Below are 15,991 nucleotides of genomic sequence, written 5' to 3' on the forward strand. Positions count from 1 at the left end.
CACAATATATCAAATGCCATGACAGAATTGTACACTGGGGCTGTGTTGCGGGGGAGTTGGTGAAACCTCATAAAGAAATGTAGGGTAGAGGGTAGGGGAATGAAACTTTGGTCTGCGTAGCTGCATTCTCCAGATGAAGCATCAGCACAGGTAAGTTCTCCAGGCACCTGATGGTTCTGCTAGTGGATATAAGTGCCCAGCTTCTGTGCTATAGTATAAACTGCTGCAGTCTTGAATCCCACTAATGGGAACTTCTGAACTTTCTCCACAACTACTGTCTTTCCAGAACACAGAGTGGAGAGATCAAAACAACCAAGACTTTCATCCTAATACAGCTATAGCTCCTAGGGAGGAGGAGAGGACTAGAAAAACTGGTGGCAGGCTAGGGTGGTGAGTCAGGCAGAAGACAGCAGTGGCTGGAGAACAGGGCAAACTAGAAGAAATATAGACAGAATAGCTCCAGTGGCCCCATCCATTACATGTCCAACCAGAAGGTCTGATTCTTCAGCCCTGTAGGAGGCAATCCTCACTGTCTTCACAAAGGAGGTAGAAGCTCTGTTCTCTCTATAAGAAGTGCCAGGCTACAAACATCTGAGAAAATGCTCAATCCCACGACTGTTTTAAAAAAATACCAATGAAAACAACAATCCAGGCACAGTGGTGCACACCTGTAATTCCAGCTACTTGGGAGGCTAAGGCAGGAGGAGTGAAAAGTTCAAGGCCAATCTGAGCAAGTTGGTGATACCTTGTCTCAAAATAAAAAAATAAAAGTAAAAATTCCTCTTCAATTAGCTTCCTGACTGAGAAAAATAAAACTTAGAGACTATTGGTAGAGTAGAGGCATAAGAAGGACCATTTGTCCTTCCAAAGGCTAGAACAAGATAATATTTAAGTGAAGACTTTATTTTCAAGGACGATGGTGATTTTTTTTTTATGGGATGTAGCTTAGTGGTAGAGTACCACTGGGTTCAATCCCCAGTATTACAAGTAATACAACTACCAATTTTTCCCTTTCAATTTGTGAAACATCACAGCTTCCATTTTCTTAGAAGGTTTCAGGCAAGTCCCAGGGACTACAGTGAAAGAGTAGATTAGAAAGCAACTAGTTTCAAATGCACACAAGCACTTGACCTATGATTTCACAGAGCTGTTAATTTTAGAAAGGAAATTGACAAATGGAGGCCACAGTAGACACCTTTTGAGTGTCCTCCCAGTACCCAATGTTTCACTCTTCTCTGAGAACATTAGGACCTATACATGTTGCCACCTTCCTTATTTCAGCTTCAGAAGTAGAATCTTGGCCCATTGTCCACAATTGATTGCACTGGGATAGACATCTGACCAAACCAGATCAATTATATTGTGTTTCTCACATAGGAATTCTGGGTTAGTATGGGCTATCTTGAATAAAAGAAGTGTAAAAATTCTGTAACAATGTCAGTACTATTATCCACCAAATGGACGGAAGAAAAGAGAAAATCGGTCTGCAGAGAGAATAAAATAGGGCAGTGTTAATATCAGCTTTACTGATAATAAGGGATGGCTAAGTAAGTAATTATATAATTATGTGTATGGTACATTATCAAACTGCCATCAAAAATGTCTTAGAGGACTGGTTAATGACATGCAAAATGCTTGACATACAATGACAAAAGTATCAGGGTATACAATTTTCCAAAAAGTTTTCAGATGCACAAAACTTTCAACGATAGTTACCTTGGGGCAACCTATTTTGTACTTCATCTTATTCACTTTGGTTTTATTTGAATTTATTTATGGAGCATTGATAATATAATTAAGGCTGTATGAGAAACATTTTATATGTGTGTATCTATCTATTTATCTATCTATCTATCTATCTATCTATCTATCTATCTATTTTTCCTCTACTGGCAATAGAACCCAGGGTTGCTTTATCCTTGAGTTTCATTCCTAGCTCAACCCACCTTTTTCTTGGAACAGGATCTTGCTAAATTGCTGAGATTGGCCTCAAACCTATGAACCCCCTGCCTCAGCCTCCAGAATCGCTGGGATTATAAGCCTGAACCACCATTCCTGGCTGCTATATACTTTTTTAAAAAATAAGTTTTTATTTTTTATATTTATTCATTCATTTATATTGGTGTTATGGGGGATTCAACCTAGGGCTTCAAGCATGCTAGGCAAGCGCTCTACCACTGAGTTGTAATCCCCAGCCCCTATACACTTTTTTTTTTTTTTTTTGGCACTGGGGATTAAATCCAGGGGCACTCAAACACTGAGCCACATCCCCAGTCCTTCTTTATATTTTTATTTAGAGACAGGATCTCACTGGTTGCTTAGGCCCTTGCTAATTTGCTGAAGCTGGCTTTGAACTCAAAATCCTCCTGCCTTGTCTTCCTGAGCTGGTGAGATTATAGGCATGTGCCACCACACCTGGCCCTATATACTTTTAAGATGCTGTAATTTTAATGATAACATAATTTCATAATTTATTCAACCATACTCACTGCTAAATTATTTTGTACTGTTTGTGCTAGGGATCAAATTCAGAGTCTTGGGCACACTAGGCAGGTACTCACTCTACCAATGAACTACAACCTAAACTTTACGTCTAGGTTTTTAATAACTTTTACTATTTTAAGGTATATAATGAAAAAATATCTTTATTGTATTAAACTTTCTTCTACATCTTGCCTTATTTCCTTAGGATCCTTTTTTGGTCATGAAGTCATTAGGGTGGAACATTACTTTAGTTCATGAATAATTTTGGCCACAGTGCTTACTGTAAAGGCTGATCCTACTTCCTTTGCCCTTTGAAACACAGGGGAATGCCCAGGTCAAGCACATTGCCTCAACAGCCAGCTAGTTCTTTTTTTTTTTTTTTGCCTCTCTGGTATACAACATGAACAGACATTCCAAAGAATTAAAGTTGTAGAACTCATGATTGAACACTGAGAGAGAATATTAGGGGAGGGAGCTTACCTTCTTGTTTGGTAGAGAAACTGTGTAGAAAAACTTTCTGTTCCAGGAACCCCTTACCCTCAATGCTCTCCTTTCTCTTCCTTTGATGAATAATTGAATGGCATTAATTCTCATGGTTTATATGTACTACTTAGATTAATTTTATAGGTCAGGGTCTAGTCTGAGAAACAGAGCCAATTCCATGTCATTAAATGGAAGGAATTTTATATAAGGAGCTAGTTGGATGGGTTGGAAGTGAAACAGAGCATGAGAAAGCAACTGAGAAATGAGCAACAGCAAGAAGTCTCCACTACTTCTAGGGCTGAAGAGTCAATGAGGAGATGGTATTAACAGTCCACGAGTAAGGACCATTCAATGTGAACTGAAACTATACAGGGAAGGATTGCCTTTGTGGAACTGAACTTGGGAGAAAGAGACTCTGGGGAGATCTAAAACCATAGAAAAGACACAGTCAATGTTAGAGGTGCTGCCTAAGGTAGAGATCTGCCAATCCCTCCCATTAACCAAAAACAATCAGTTTAGGAAACCCTAGAAATATAACTTGTATGAGTCAGTCCCCTGTAATTAGAAGAGAAGAACAGCAAAAAATGAATTTGAGACTGGCACAGTTAATAATGGCTGAGATTTAAGAGGCTGTTCCCAAGTCTATTCGGATTTTTAAAAATCTAACCTTAAGCCCGCACAGTGACATAGACCTCTAATCCCAGCAATTCAGGAGGCTGAGGCAGGAGGACTGCAAATTAGAGGTCAGGCTTGGCAACTCAGTGAGACCCTTTCTTAAAATAAACAAATAGAATAGGGCTGAGGATGTAGCTCAATGGGAGAGTGTCCCTGAGTTCAATCCCCAGCACCACCAATAAATAAATAATAAAATCAGTGATATACAGAAAATAGATTGAGAGCAAAAACAGAAATGGGGATTCCATTAGAAGGTTATTTCAGTTGTACAGGTGGGAAATGATAGTGGCCTGGAATGGGAGTGGCAGTAGAGATTAGATTTTCTCCACAGATAGACCCAAGAGGATTTGATGATTGATTGCATGTTGAGAATAAGGAAGTCAGTGGCATCAGGGATAACTCCTAATTTAGATTCAAGGAGCTGGATAGGTGGAAGTGCCATTCATCAGCTGTGGTTAAGTAAAAAAAGTACATCAGGAAGGAGGAAATGGGTTAATTCCAGGTTTGATTCAGAAAGCATATAGGATAATCTTGGGACATTCTCTTTTCCTGAATGCAAGAAAATCATCAGACTACTGGGGCTTGTCAAAAGAATGAAAAGACACAGGAGCCAATCTAAAGGAGCTCCCACTGGTCAAAAATAAGATACATGAATTGCAAAGGATGATGACTAAAATGAATTGAAACCACGAGTCCATAAATGTCTTTAAACAACAAAGAAAAAAACCCCACTGGTCTCCTTTGGAGATGACAGGACACTCATTCTGAAAATTGATAAACATAGAAAGAATTGAGCACATATTTTGGACCTTCTGTACAATGAAATATTAACTTAGAGTCCCTAACGAAATAATATATTTAGGCAATGGTCATCATGTCTGCCAAAACCTTTAGGTGAATGGTTGATGGGAAAATCTATAATAAATGGATCAGGCTACTAATATCTGAATCTACTCATGTATCTTATCAACATTGAAAGTGGAACCCCCCAGTTATCATGTGCTTCCTGATATGCTGCAATGAGAATTACACAGCACTGTGCATGAAGTATCCTCGTAAAGAAAAATGAGTCTGAACCTCATCAAATCCCCAGAAATAATTGCCAATTTACTAGGGATAGGGCAATATGTTGAACAACATCATGAGATGCAATCAGCTGAATGAGAGTAAGGGAAGTGCTATAGAATAAATGGTTTGTTGTCTTTAGTAGATAAATAATATAAAAAGACCGGTTGGGACAGGGGATTTTTCTTCTGGAGATAGTCATCAGTAAGCCAAAATAAACACTTAAGAGTACATGCAGGGCTGGGTTTGTGGCTCAGTAGAAGAACGCTCACCTAGCACGTGCGAGGCGCTGGGTTGGATCCTCAGCACCATATAAAAGTAAATAAATAAAATAAAGATATTAAAAAAAACTTAAAAAAAAAGAATACATCCAGTGGAGCTGGGGTTGTGGCTCAGTGGTAGAATGCTTGGCTAGCATGTATGAGGCACTTGGTTCAATTCTCACTACCACATATAAATAAATAAAATAAAGATCCATTGACAACTAAAAAAAAAAAAGAGTTCACTCAATCGGGAGCCTGAGGCAGGAGGATCATAAGTTCAAAGCCATCCTCAGCAACTTAGTAAAGTCCTAAGCAACTTAGTGAAACCCTGTCTCTGAATAAAATATAAAAAAAGGGCTGGGGATGTGGCTCAATGGTTAAGTGCCCCTGAGTTCAATTCCCAGTAACTCCCCTGCGAAAAAAAATACCCAAGAACTATGGAGGAAGAACCAGTCCAGTGTAATGCATATTCCTTTGAAGGTCTACTGCTAGCAGTAACCAGCCCTCTGCCTTCTACAGGGGCCCTACCCACCTACTCACCTGGCCTGATGAAACACAAAGACTGTCATACCAGAATTGCTTGCAAAGTTGTATCAGATACATGTGTGATGTGGTGGCTGCAAATGCCCAGTTCTTAAGGGTGCAACTTATGACAAGTCTGTCCATCATGGTGTTAATTAGCTAAAGTTTGCTAATTTTAGTATGTTTGCCTAGGAATGAACTACACACCACTGCTGAATGGCACTATAGGCACAGAGAGTCCTGAATTTTTACGAGGTTGAGGAAGATTCCACATGCAAATTCTATTGAGGTTATCCTCATGTATTTAAAAGTACATCATTGTTCAGTCCAAACAATTGTTCGGATTATCTTCAGTTAAAACCAATTTTATCCACTCCCATAAGGCTACTTGAAAGTCATACAGTTGGTGTCAATACAAATTCATAGTTTCCTACCTAATTTTAGGTGTTATCTGCAGTAGTTTTTATCATCCTTGTTCAATCTACCCTCAAAATCTTCATCATTCCAAGAGCTGCTGAGCCTTCTTGTACCCACCTTAAATTTTAAGCACATCATCACATTCTGTTGTATTAATTCTATTTGTAGCATGTCCTTCTGTAGACAGTGCTTCTGTTTCCAGGTGAACTTGAGTGTGTAGCAAATACAGAAAAGGAATTGCTCCAATTCTTTGAAATTCTGGATTCGCTGACTTAAGAGTAGATAATTAGATTCCGAAATGTAATTGTTGTTTCCTGAATAAATCTTTCTCCTATTTTATCTAAAGTTCTCAAAAGGCTAAAAGATATTCAGAAAATATTATAGCAGGCTCATGAAAACTCTTAAAATCTAAATTTCTTTCTATTGAGACAAAACAGAACAAGACAAACCACCTTAAACTATACCTTTAATAGGGGAAAGGGGAATCTGTTACAGATTAAAGGAGACTTAAGAGACTAGCCACCAAATCAATGTATAGATGTTGTTAAAAATAATTTCCTCAACAATTGCAGAAAGATGTTTTTGTGCCAAAGAGGGAAAATTGATCACAAACTGTGCATTAGGTGATATTAAGAAATTATTACTTTTATTAGGCATAATGCTATTATGATTATATTTTAAAGGTCACTATCTGTAGATATACATAGTTATATATGGAGATGTTTGCCTGCCTAATGCTTACTCATCTATTACATTAACTTTACTATGACTTCTTCAGAGAGTGTTACCCAGCACATTGCCTAATATAAGAGAGACTCAATAAATGTGTATTTCTAAGTTCCCCAGTGATGCCACTGTGGCTACTCTTCTAGGTCAGTGTTTTGCAACTATCTGCAACTTTTAAAAAAATATTTGCATAGACTACTTTTATAAATGCAATATAAACAACCAGAAAAAAGAAATAACACAAAAGATGTAACTTTTTTATTATTTATTTACAGACAAGATTACTCTGCCAAATTGCTGTAAATGGTTTTTTAAGAGCTTGCTCTCAGTTTCTTTCTTTATTTACTGCTTTATAGATCGATAGCAGTTTTATGACTGGCACAGTGTGGTTTGGGGACCATACTTGGGGTAATTCTGTTCCAGATAATCTCTAAATTTCTTTATGCTCTTAGGAATCAAGAATGTTTTATTTTAGGATGGTGACCTTTTAAAGTCTGTATTATATCTTTTGTATTTGATATATATCAAATTGTTGATATATAGTTAAATACACAGTTATATTGTTATATATATGCATATATTTGCATACACACACACACACACACACACACACACATATATATATATATATATAAATAAAATATATTTGTTTTGGGTATGCACCTTCTGCTAATATGGGCATTTTGGTTTTTTTATTAACCTCTATAACATTTTCAGATGTTAATATCTCTCCACACTCAGTAATAACAAAATTATTATTCTTCCACTTCTTCCCACTCTTCTTCTTCTTTAACATGTACTTGTAGTGACAAATGTTACTTAAAACAATTTTTCTTAAAAATTTTTTTCTTAGTATTTTCTTTATACCTTATCCTTTAAATAAACCTACCCTTATTATTTTAAACAACATCTTTTGACCTCCCAATAATGAAAGATGAAGAAGACCAATTTATTTACCTATTTCCCAACTTCTGTTCATCATATTGTTATTTAACATCCACATTTATACAATACTCTGAAATTACAAGGCCCATAGTAATTTTTGTCTCAAGCTGCCATATGTTTGCAGTGATGTAATGTCTGTGAGTTTAAGATCATTTTGGAAGCTGTAGGCCTCCTCACTTTTCTTTTTTCTTCTTTTCTTTCATTTGTTCCTTTTTTCTTTTGCAGTACTGGGGGTTAAACCTAGGTCCTTACACATGCTGGGCAAGTACTCTAATTTTTATCTCTTATTTTTATTTTGAAACATGTCTGGCTAAGTTGCCCAAATGGCCTCAAATTTGAAATCCTCCTGCCTCAGTTTCCCAAATAGCTAGTGTGCACCACCAAGCCTAGCTGGCCTCATTACTTTTCTTGACCAGGAACTCTCCATTCAAGGGTATGTCGTGTTCTGTCATAGACACCAAATATTTTAACCATGAGTTAATTATATATATGAAAATATATATAATCAATCACTCAAGATATGTGGCTAAAGTTAAAAATATCTAATAATTTTTTCTATATGTTTTCAAATTTATATGCAACTCTTTTTTAAAAAATATTTTTTTAGTTGTAGTTAGACACGATACCTTTATTTTATTTATTTTTATGTGGTGCTGAGGATTGAACCCAGCACCTTGCATGTGCTAAGCAAGCACTCTACTGCTGAGCCACAACCCTAACCCCTATATACAACTTTTAATGAATGAGGGGAAGGTAGTATAACTCAATCTCTGCATGGACTGATATCCAGAGAAGTACAGTTCAGCAGCCAAAAGTAACTTCAAAATGGTATAACTTGACAAGTAAAGCCCAAGGTATTGGGCAGCCCTTTCTCTGCCAAAGGTATTGCTTGAGAATTAAGAAGAAGATTTTTAGAAATACTCATTACAACTCCTCCTCCTTTCTTACCTACTTCTCTTATATACTGTGGGCAACCCATAAGGTTTTTTTCTTTTTCTGCTTTTCTACCCCTGCCTTCCACCTTTGATTCTCTCTTCTTTATAGCTCTTTCTGAAATAGATCAACTTAGCTTCTTGGACTAAGTTTTCTTTCTTTCCCCTTTAGTTATTGTTTCTATTCCTGATTCTCCTTATTCTATATTCTCAAAGTTTAAAGAAGCAGTCTGTCATATAATAAAACTCTCTTGGCTAGGTAAAGACTCAGGAATGAGAGAGAAGGTTGTGGGCACCTGCTTGATAGTAATTTTCATCTGTCATATATATTTCTAACAGAGCTTTCCCCAAACTTGAGTCCAAGATATCCATTTTGTATATCTTATAGGCACCACAAAATCAACATGTCCCCAAATTGCACTTCTTTGTAATGTTCAGTGAGTGTGTTTGTTTAATATTTCTCTTTCATGTAAGACTAAATACTTGCTGAGTGTGTGAATAAATGACTGAATGAAATAATGATACTTGTCCTTCTTTCAGCATTCCATAGGACAATGAAAAATATCAAAATCCACGTGATTATTTAAGCTAGAATCCTGATTCTTCCTATTTGTTCATTTCCTGTACCTGGTGAGTTCATCAACTCCAATAGGTTTTACATTTTTAATATTTATCCTTAATTTTCTCTCTAGCCCTACTACTATAAGACCCTGACAAGTATGGGGTCATCTTTTATGTATTCTTTTGTAATCGACTCCTAAGTGGTTTTTGATTTTTGCTCTTATTTCCCTCCAATATACCTATTACTAATCATGCCAGACAAGTTCACTATCTCCTGTTAGCCCAAGGAAAATGAGCCTTCTTATTTCCCTGCCAAAGAGTAGTCACAGGCAGTCATGTTCTACATCACACAATACCACATTCTTAATTCCTAGATGTTGCTTATTGGATTAGGATGGGATACTAATTTAGAAGTGTAGAACTTAACCTTAGTGTAGGTTCCCCAGCAGCTATTGAAGCAACTTGACAAGTAAAGCTTAGCCAAATAGCTTCTTATTCTTAGGTAAGTGAATAAGGAAGTAGGAAATTAGTCATATATTAGAGGTAAGAATTGAAGCTTTAAAAATTGCATAGAGCTAGGTGTGGTGGCATATGCCTGTAATCCCAGTGGCTCGGGAGGCTGTGGTAGGAGGATATCAAGTTCAAAATGAGCCTCAGCAACTTAGCAAGGACCTAAGTAACTCAGTGAGACCCTGTCTCTAAATAAAATACAAAAAAAAGGGCTGGAATGTGACTCATTGGTTAAGTGCCCCTGGATTAACTCTCCAGTACCAACCAACCAACCAACCAACAAACAGAAAAATTGCATAGAGAGGTCTAGTAGTAGAGAAAATGCTTCCATAAGACAGTTTTGGCTGAGTTGTAAGCATTGGTAAGTGGAAGTGAAGGTACAGAACAAAGACATAGCATGGTAGGTAAAGGAGCTAATTGATTCTGGAAGGAAAAACAAAAAAGTACTTGAAAGCCAAACACAGTGATGTGTACCTGTAGTCGGAGTCTTCAGAAGGCTGAGGTGGGAAGATCACTTGACCCTAGGAGTTCAAGACTAGCCTGAGTGATATAGAGAAACCCTGACTGGGGGTGGGGGTGGGGTAGGGAGAGAAAGATAAGAAAAGAAAAAGAAACACGAATTAAAGCGAGACCAAGAGAGAAACTAATCATGGTATAAAGAACATAATGTGCCCTAAACACTTGCCACTGAGGGGTCCTAGAGATGCTTCCAGTTCCAAATTCTCTGAGGCCAACTGGGCTTTTATTTTTAGATTTCCTTGAGATTACTGTTTCCCTTTATTGCCAAGTGTATCCTAGTGTATTTAGTATGGTTTTGTTTTTCATCTGTAGCTGGTGTCCTGCCCAGAATTAAATTTGTGATCCACTAGCTTCTCTAGCAAAAGAGATATCAGAAAGAAATCACCACATTTAGTGATACAATAGAGATTTGGCTAAGTGTAACACACACACACACAAAATAACAGTGACTTCAACAAGAGAGAACTGTATTTCTTTTTCACATAATAATACGCAGGGCAAGTATGAGTTAATCTAGAAACTTTCTATATTATCCCATTGTTAGCCATAGAATTTTTTTCATCCTTGTGGTTCAAGGTGGATTTTATCATGAAACTTTCTGAGCAAGAAAGTGGAAGAAGGGAGAAAGAAGAAAGGGAAGATGAACGAACTTCTTCTCTTTAAGAACATAATTCAGAAGTTGCACTCAGAACCTATACTCACATGTCATTAATTTTAGTCTCATGGCTATACATAGCCACAAAGAAGGCTGGAAATTTTGTCTTTATTCTGAGTAGCCATGTGTCCAAGAATAGGAAGAAGGGAATGGGTATTGGGGGACAACTATCCGTTTTTGCCACAATAATAATATAGGAATCCTTGAAGATGACTTTTAGAAGAGAAATCTGAGCTTCTTTGAATCACTTAGGGAGTCTTAGAAAAGTATAGCATGCTAGAATCACTGAAAGCAGCCTTCTCCTGGAGAGTTTGTGTAGATTCCCCAACCCCCTAGAAATGCTGAGTACAAGCTCCCTTAACAGGATTAGCAAGCAATCATTGCCTGGGGAGAGGGAGCATAATTATCCCTTTTATAGTAAGCATTTAAGAGGCAAGCTGAAGGTCTCTAAGATGTGGGTTCCTTGGGGAACTTGCCTTGAGGCTGCCTATTTCCCTGGGTTGTAACTGTGCTATGTATGGAACTTAAAAGGGTAAGGACTAAGAGCTTCCTCTGTGGGAACTCTGGTCTGGCCATCTTTGACTAAGTTTAGCACTGAGGGAATGGAATTGTCTTCCCTGAAAAAAATCTCTATTGGATTGGGAGGACCTTTCCTTGAAGGCCATGCTGTGTGATCTATATTACTCTGTTCAGGCTGCCACAATAAAATACCATAGACTGGGTGACTTAAACAACAGAAATTTATTTTCTCACAGTTCTGAAGTCAAGAAGTCCAGGATCAAGGATCCAGCCAATCTCTCTTGGTCTCGCTTTAATTCATGTTTCTTTTTCTTTTCTTATCTTTCTCCCCTCACCCCACCCCCACTCCCAGTCAGGGTTTCTCTATATCACTCAGGCTAGTCTTGAACTCCTAGGGTCAAGTGATCTTCCCACTTCAGCCTTCTGAGGACTCCGACTACAGGTACACACCACTGTGTTTGGCTTTCAAGTACTTTTTTGTTTTTCCTTCCAGCCTGTAGATTGCTACCATCTCACTGTGTCTTCTTCCCTGTTTTTAATCTCAGGACAGAGAGTGAAACTTTTGGTGTGTCTGTTTATAAGAACACTAATCCTTATGACAATATTTAATTTTACTTATTTAGAGTTACCATTTCCCAATATAGGTGCTTCTCAACTTATGATGGGGTTACCTCCTGATAAACCATCACAAGTTGAAGATATTCTAAGTTGAAAATGTGTTTAATACACCTAGCCTATTGAACATCATTCCTTGGCTTAGTCTATCTTTAATTGTGGTCAGAACACTTACTTTATCTTACACCTGGCTAAAATCATCTAACATAAAGCCAATTTTCTAATAAAGTATTGAAAATCTCATGTAATTTACTGAATACCTAGAGCAAAAATACTTTGGCAATAGGTTGACTGTAGAGTATTAGTTAACTCCCCTTGTGATCACATGACTGACTGGGAGCAATAGCTCAGTGCCGCTGCCCAGCATCATGAAAGAGTATTATACAATATATTGTTAGCCTGGGAAAAGACAAAATTCAAAATTCAAACTACAGATTCTATTGAATTCATATCATTTCCAAGCCATTGTAAAATAAGGAAATCATAAGTCAAACCATCATAATTCAGGGACCATCTATATAGTCACACTGGGGAGTTAAGATTTCAACATATGCATTTTTTTTTTTTAGAGAGAAAGAGAGAGAGAGAGAGAGAGAGAGAGAGAGAGAGAGATAGAGAGAATTTTTTAATATTTATTTTTTAGTTTTCGGTGGACACAACATCTTTATTTTATTTTTATGTGGTGCTGAGGATCGAACCCCGTGCCCTGTGCCCCGTGCATGCCAGGCGAGCACGCTACTGCTTGAGCCACATCCCCAGCCCACATACACATTTTTGAGATGACACAAATATTCAGTCCATAACAAATGGTCTTAAAAAGAAATGATGTTGATGGGCTAATCTAATTCTAGCTGGACTAGGCTATGGAAGTTAGATTGATTTTCCTAAGTAGAATTCAAAGATAGTCACATGTTCCTCCCTGCTCTGAATCCACTTCCCTTTGCCATGTAACTTTAGTCACTTCCCATACTGACTTACTTTGGCAATGTGGCACCAATAGAGACTTGGCAAGTGCTTTGAGGTTGCTGTCCCTTTGTTCTTGGGAACCCACTACAGCTGCTGAATAAAGAAGTCCAAGCATGCCTAATGGATGATGTGGTGTATATGGCTTTGTTGCTCCCATTTCGATGGCCAGTAGCCTGCCAACTGCTAGACGTATGAGAAATGGCATTTTAGATGATCTAGTTACCAACCACATTCATACTCTGAGGTTATGGAACAGCCTGTATTAGGTATACTTCTGAATACTGTGGCCCTCACTTATGAGCATTAAAGCAATTTAATCAATAGCTTATCTTTACTTGGGTATTTCACTGGCATTTCAAAGCAAATACATCTAAAATGAAATTACTATAATCTCTTTCAAACTTTCTTTCTCTTCCATTTCCCTATATCAATTGCCCAAAGCCTGAAACTTGGAAATTATTTAAAAAAAATTTTTTTTAGTTGTGGATGGATACAATACCTTTATTTTGCTTATTGTTTTTATATGATGTTGAGGATTGAACCCAGTGTCTCACATGTGTAAGCCAAGTGCTCTACCACTGAGCCACAACTCCAGCCCCTGGAAAATATTCTTTTTTTTTTTTTTTTTAATTTTTAGTTGTCAATGTACCTTTATTTTATTTATATGTGATACTGAGAATCAAACCCAGGGCTCACACATGCTAGGCAAGTGCTCTACCACTGAGCTACAACCCCAGCCAGCCCTGTAAATTATTCTTAAGTCTTTATTTCCCTCTCCCTCTCTACCCAGAAGTAATCAACAGGTCCTGTTGTTAGTGCTTTTCATTTCTCTCTAAAATCTACCTACTTTCTTTCATCCCAATTATCATTGTCTTAGTACTAGTCACCATTGTCTCCTTCCCAGTTAATATAATATCTTAGTAATTTGCATAGAATTTAGTAGTGGAGTGGATGTGAAGTATGTGAGAAAGGGAGTACTCAAGGATCACTCTGAAATTTTGGCTTCAGCAATTGAAAAAATTGACTTGTCCCTTTTTGGTGGGGGTGGAGTACTGGAGATTGAACTCAGGGGCACTTGACCACTGAGCCACAATTCCAGCCCTATTTTGTATTTTATTTAGAGACAGGGTCTTGCTGAAGTGCTTAGTGCCTTTCTTTTGCTGAGGCTGGCTTTTAATTCCTGATCCTCCTGCCTCAGCCTCCTGAGCTGCTGGGATTATAGGTGTGCACCACCATGCCTGGCAACTTATTCTTTATTGAGCTGGGGAAGATGGGAGAAAAAGTAGATTTGGAGAAGATTGTGTCACCTGATCATCTCTGGCTGATGGGAGGCTGAGAAAGCATCTGGCTTGTATTAATTTTTTTTTTTTTGTTGTTGTTATTTGAGCTGGATCTCATTTTGTTGTTCAGGCAGGCCTCAATTTCTGGGCTCAAGCCTGGCTTGTGTTAATTTTCAACAACTATGTAATAGAAATTTGTTAATTACCATAAACTTAGCCACTCAAAATAACATACCTTATCTCACAGTTTCTGGGGGACAGAGGTCCAGGTCTGACTTCGCTGTTGGCTGTCTCAGGTTTTCACTACTCTTCCCTCAAAGCATCAGCTGGGTTGTATTTTTTAAAAACAATTTTAATAGTTTTTTATATGTTATTGGACCTTTATTTTATTCAATTATTTACATGCAGTGCTGAGAATCAAACACAGTGCCTCACACATGCTAGGCAAGCACTCTATTACTGAGCCACAATCCCAGCCCACTGGGTTGTATTCTTATCTGGAGACTCAACTGGAGAAGGGTCTATTTCTAAGTTCAGTCTTATTGTTGGCAGAATTATTTTCCTTGTGGTTGGAAGACTGAGCACTTGGGGTTTGTTTTGTTTTGCTGTTAAGAGTCTGCCTTCAGCTCTTACAGGTTGCCAGTTTTCTGCCACATGGTCCTTTCCATAGGCACTGAATTCAGAACCTGACATTTGCTTCTTCAAGTTCATTATGAAAGTGAGTCTTCTAGCAGCACAGAGCATTATATGTTATAACATAATTACAGAAGTGATATTGCATCATTTTTGCTGTATTTTATTGGTTAGAAACAAATCACAGATGCCACCTACACTGAAGTGGGGAGGGTATTATACAAAGGTGTAAATACTGGGGAAGGGATGTATTATTCTAGCTACCCTAGAGTCTGTCTGCTTTCCTAGTCTCAATAGTGGAAGGTGAAAAGTCAAATGGGGTTCTGGTCCATAAGTTACCAAGGCTGAGTCAGTGGATTCTATTGCCAGAGACTGAATCTGGAATGATCATACAATTATGAAGAGAGGGTTAGAGTTCCTTTGCAGGGGTGCTCAGTAGCCATGTAGAAAGAACATGGTGGTAGTAGTAACAGTGTCCGGAGATTGTTGTCCACATGCAATCTGTGGAGGTCCCTTGTTTCTGCCTATCTACCTATTTCTCCAATCTCTAGTTTTCTGATCCTTTCAAAATACCCTTCCAAAAAATTCCTTCTTAGGCTCAGGATGATTGGAGTGTTTTTCTGCACTTGTAGTGTCACAGCATGGGTTAATGAGAGAAAGGTAGGCAGAGACTGGGTTTTGGATGGCCTTGCCACTTATAGTAAATCCCCCCCCACCACCTTTTTTTGACACTGGGGATTGAACCCAGGGGCACTCTAACAATGAGCTACATCCCCAGTCATTTTTTTTTTTTTTAAAGCAAGGGAATAATGTTACATGAAGATCCTTGTGAGGTCTTTTTGGAGGATTGGTTTGAAGAGTATGAGACTGGATGCAGGTGAACCAGTTGGAGGGCTTTCCCAGGCAAGCAGGTGAATGCCCGGGATTTGACTGAGGCAGTGCCAATTGCTTGGAAAGAAGAGGCAAAATGGAGAAATAGTGGGGTTACAAAAGCAACAAGACTTGTTCGTTAATTGGATGGGAGGGAGAAGAAAGGAGTCCAGGATGACTTTCAGGTTTCTGCTTGAGGCAGCTGAATGGGTAGTAAGGAACTGGGACAGGAATGTAGGAACAGGTTCGTGACAGGTTGTCAAGTGCTTTGTTTATGTGTGTAGGCTCTGATATCTGATAGACCTCTGTGTGAGTCCTCACTCTGCACTTATTAGTTCTGTGATGTTGAGC

Source organism: Marmota flaviventris, chromosome 10 (genome assembly GCF_047511675.1).
Source record: "Marmota flaviventris isolate mMarFla1 chromosome 10, mMarFla1.hap1, whole genome shotgun sequence".
NCBI classification, from domain to species: Eukaryota; Metazoa; Chordata; class Mammalia; order Rodentia; family Sciuridae; genus Marmota; species Marmota flaviventris.